The sequence below is a fragment of the Pseudophryne corroboree genome, chromosome 3 (assembly GCF_028390025.1).
Source record: "Pseudophryne corroboree isolate aPseCor3 chromosome 3, aPseCor3.hap2, whole genome shotgun sequence".
NCBI classification, from domain to species: domain Eukaryota; kingdom Metazoa; phylum Chordata; class Amphibia; order Anura; family Myobatrachidae; genus Pseudophryne; species Pseudophryne corroboree.
The window spans coordinates 145,952,861-145,957,774 of NC_086446.1; the positions used below are offsets into that span (position 1 = coordinate 145,952,861).

The 4,914-nt window shown below is 34.9% G+C and overlaps 1 non-coding gene across 1 annotated transcript; it reads right to left on the bottom strand.

Annotated features, from left to right (window-relative positions):
- Positions 1 to 2,592: 2,592 nt before the first annotated feature.
- Positions 2,593 to 2,666, bottom strand: TRNAS-ACU (transfer RNA serine (anticodon ACU)). Its single transcript has one exon. It is a non-coding gene; the product is annotated as a tRNA-Ser (tRNA).
- Between the last annotated feature and the right edge of the window lie 2,248 nt (positions 2,667 to 4,914).

Genomic DNA, 4,914 nt, shown 5'->3' on the forward strand with positions numbered 1-4,914 from the left:
CAGAAAATGAAGAGCTGTTTAATCACTCAATTGGATTTTTTTTGGCAGCATATTTCTTTTTCTCGGCAGCATATTTCTTTTTCTCTGCAACCCACTGCTAAATTGTGCTTCCTAGCTGTTTTTATAAAATCACTGAATCAAATCTTACTCTGATTACATCAGAGAAGGCCAGGTACCCTACACCATAACAGGGGGTTTGAAATTTTGACTTGTCTACTTAAAGATCACCAAAATCTGATAACAAGGTCAATTACGTCCCTGGTTGGGATTGAACCACCAACCTTTTGGTTAGTAGCCGGACACACTAACCGATTGCGCCACAGAGACACTTTGCAAAAAGTACATACTGACAAAGTCTAATAAGCATACATCTAGAACGTTTCCTAGAAAAACTTTAAAAAGTCAATAATCTGGAGAGTTTTTGTAAGATGTTTCTTCCATCAACCAATGAAGAAACACATTGGTACTTTCCCATGATGAGTGAGTGCTTCAGGATCTCTTGCACTTACATGTGCAGCAGAGTACTGCAATGGAAGCATGCTGGGCCCATAACCCAGAGGTAGGCAGATTGAAACTATCCTTTGCTATATGCATTTTTTTTTGTTAATTTAAGTAATCAAAACTGGGATTGATATTTTTGCTCTTTTATTATTACTTAAAGTACAATAACTTTTACCATTTTAATTTGTTTTAATAGTATATTGACAGTATAGTTTTCTTTAAAAAATCCACTTAATTTTCTTTACCCTATTATTAAAAGGGTAATTGACAAAAACAAACTACATTGTCACCAGAAGAGCAATACAAAATGTACAAGTGATATATTAAAATCATATTTCCAGCTTGAATTTCAATGATGCATTGGGGCAACGATTTTGTGAGAAACATCTTCACCCTTAAATAAAGATTTTCTTAATTCCTTACCTGTGTGCTAATTAGATATCACCTTGTTTTCACATTAAACAGACTTCTACATGAGAAAGCAGCAAGGATGCAGTGGCGTTAATGTTTCCTGGTGTCAACCTGTATTATTTCAGTAGACATTGAAATGAGGATGCATCTTGCTGCCTTTCCAATGAAGCAAGTTTAATTTAGTAATAGGTGAAAAACCATCCCTACAAAGGTGTTAATCAGAGACTTGGCTTTGTGGACACTTTTCAGAGAACAAATTTGTTAGCATAAAAATAAAGCCAGAAAATGAAGAGCTGTTTAATCACTCAATTGGATTTTTTTTTGCCAGCATATTTCTTTTTCTCTGCAACCCACTGCTAAATTGTGCTTCCTAGCTGTTTTTATAAAATCACTGAATCAATTCTAACTCTGATTACATCAGAGAAGGCCAGGTACCCTACATCATAACAGGGGGTTTGAAATTTTGACTTGTCTACTTAAAGATCACCAAAATCTGATAAGGTCAATTACGTCCCTGGTTGGGATTGAACCACCAACCTTTTGGTTAGTAGCCGGACACACTAACCGATTGCGCCACAGAGACACTTCGCAAAAAGTACATACTGACAAAGGCTAATAAGCATACATCTAGAACGTTTCCTAGAAAAACTTTAAAAAGTCAATAATCTGGAGAGTTTTTGTAAAATGTTTCTTCCATCAACCAACGAAGAAACACATTGGTACTTTCCCATGATGAGTGAGTGCTTCAGGATCTCTTGTACTTACATGTGCAGCAGAGTACTGCAATGGAAGCATGCTGGGCCCATAACCCAGAGGTAGGCAGATTGAAACTATCCTTTGCTATATGCATTTTTTTTGTTAATTTAAGTAATCAAAACTGGGATTGATATTTTTGCTCTTTTATTTTTACTTGAAGTACAATAACTTTTACCATTTTAATTTGTTTGAATAGTATATTGACAGTATAGTTTTCTTTAAAAAAAATCCACTTAATTTTCTTTACCCTATTATTAAAAGGGTAATTGACAAAAACAAACTACATTGTCACCAGAAGAGCAATACAAAATGTACAAGTGATATATTAAAATCATCTTTCCAGCTTGAATCTCAATGATGCATTGGGGCAACGATTTTGTGAGAAACATCTTCACCCTTAAATAAAGATTTTCTTAATTCCTTACCTGTGTGCTAATTAGATATCACCTTGTTTTCACATTAAACAGACTTCCACATGAGAAAGCAGCAAGGATGCAGTGGCGTTAATGTTTCCTGGTGTTAATCTGTATTATTTCAGTAGAAATTGAAATGAGGATGCATCTTGCTGCCTTTCCAATGAAGCAAGTTTAATTTAGTAATAGGTGAAAAACCATCCCTACAAAGGTGTTAATCAGAGACTTGGCTTTGTGGACACTTTTCAGAGAACAAATTTGTTAGCATAAAAATAAAGCCAGAAAATGAAGAGCTGTTTAATCACTCAATTGGATTTTTTTTGCCAGCATATTTCTTTTTCTCTGCAACCCACTGCTAAATTGTGCTTCCTATCTGTTTTTATAAAATCACTGAATCAAATCTAACTCTGATTACATCAGAGAAGGCCAGGTACCCTACACCATAACAGGGGGTTTGAAATTTTGACTTGTCTACTTAAAGATCACCAAAATCTGATAACAAGGTCAATTACGTCCCTGGGTGGGATTGAACCACCAACCTTTTGGTTAGTAGCCAGACACACTAACCGATTGCGCCACAGAGACACTTTGTAAAAATGCATACTGACAAAGGCTAATAAGCATACATCTAGAACGTTTCCTAGAAAAACTTTAAAAAGTCAATAATCTGGAGAGTTTTTGTAAGATGTTTCTTCCATCAACCAACGAAGAAACACATTGGTACTTTCCCATGATGAGTGAGTGCTTCAGGATCTCTTGCACTTACATGTGCAGCAGAGTACTGCAATGGAAGCATAACCCAGAGGTAGGCAGATTGAAACTATCCTTTGCTATATGCATTTGTTTTTGTTAATTTAAGTAATCAAAACTGGGATTGATATTTTTGCTCTTTTATTTTTACTTAAAGTACAATAACTTTTGCCATTTTAATTTGTTTTAATAGTATATTGACAGTATAGTTTTCTTTAAAAAATCCACTTAATTTTCTTTACCCCATTATTAAAAGGGTAATTGACAAAAACAAACTACATTGTCACCAGAAGAGCAATACAAAATGTACAAGTGATATATTAAAATCATCTTTCCAGCTTGAATTTCAATGATGCATTGGGGCAACGATTTTGTGAGAAACATCTTCACCCTTAAATAAAGATTTTCTTAATTCCTTACCTGTGTGCTAATTAGATATCACCTTGTTTTCACATTAAACAGACTTCCACATGAGAAAGCAGCAAGGATGCAGTGGCGTTAATGTTTCCTGGTGTCAACCTGTGTTATTTCAGTAGACATTGAAATGAGGATGCATCTTGCTGCCTTTCCAATGAAGCAAGTTTAATTTAGTAATAGGTGAAAAACCATCCCTACAAAGGTGTTAATCAGAGACTTGGCTTTGTGGACACTTTTCAGAGAACAAATTTGTTAGCATAAAAATAAAGCCAGAAAATAAAGAGCTGTTTAATCACTCAATTGGATTTTTTTTGCCAGCATATTTATTTTTCTCTGCAACCCACTGCTAAATTGTGCTTCCTAGCTGTTTTTATAAAATCAATGAATCAAATCTTACTCTGATTACATCAGAGAAGGCCAGGTACCCTACACCATAACAAGGGGTTTGAAATTTTGACTTGTCTACTTAAAGATCACCAAAATCTGATAACAAGGTCAATTACGTCCCTGGGTGGGATTGAACCACCAACCTTTTGGTTAGTAGCTGGACACACTAACCGATTGCGCCACAGAGACACTTTGCAAAAAGTACCTACTGACAAAGTCTAATAAGCATACATCTAGAACGTTTCCTAGAAAAACTTTAAAAAGTCAATAATCTGGAGAGTTGTTGTAAGATGTTTCTTCCATCAACCAACGAAGAAACACATTGGTACTTTCCCATGATGACTGAGTGCTTCAGGATCTCTTGCACTTACATGTGCAGCAGAGTACTGCAATGGAAGCATGCTGAGCCCATAACCCAGAGGTAGGCAGATTGAAACTGTCCTTTGCTATATGCATTTTTTTTTGTTAATTTAAGTAATCAAAACTGGGATTGATATTTTTGCTCTTTTATTTTTACTTAAAGTACAATAACTTTTACCATTTTAATTTGTTTTAATAGTATATTGACAGTATAGTTTTCTTTCAAAAATCCACTTAATTTTCTTTACCCTATTATTAAAAGGGTAATTGACAAAAACAAACTACATTGTCACCAGAAGAGCAATACAAAATGTACAAGTGATATATTAAAATCATCTTTCCAGCTTGACTTTCAATGATGCATTGGGGCAACGATTTTGTGAGAAACATCTTCACCCTTAAATAAAGATTTTCTTAATTCCTTACCTGTGTGCTAATTAGATATCACCTTGTTTTCACATTAAACAGACTTCCACATGAGAAAGCAGCAAGGATGCAGTGGCGTTAATGTTTCCTTGTGTCAACCCGTATTATTTCAGTAGACATTGAAATGAGGATGCATCTTGCTGCCTTTCCAATGAAGCAAATTTAATTTAGTAATAGGTTAAAAACCATCCCTACAAAGGTGTTAATCAGAGACTTGGCTTTGTGGACACTTTTCAAAGAACAAATTTGTTAGCATAAAAATAAAGCCAGAAAATGAAGAGCTGTTTAATCACTCAATTGGATTTTTTTGCCAGCATATTTCTTTTTCTCTGCAACCCACTGCTAAATTGTGCTTCCTAGCTGTTTTTATAAAATCACTGAATCAAATCTAACTCTGATTACATCAGAGAAGGCCAGGTACCCTACACCATAAGAGGGGGTTTGAAATTTTGACTTGTCTACTTAAAGATCACCAAAATCTGATAACAAGGTC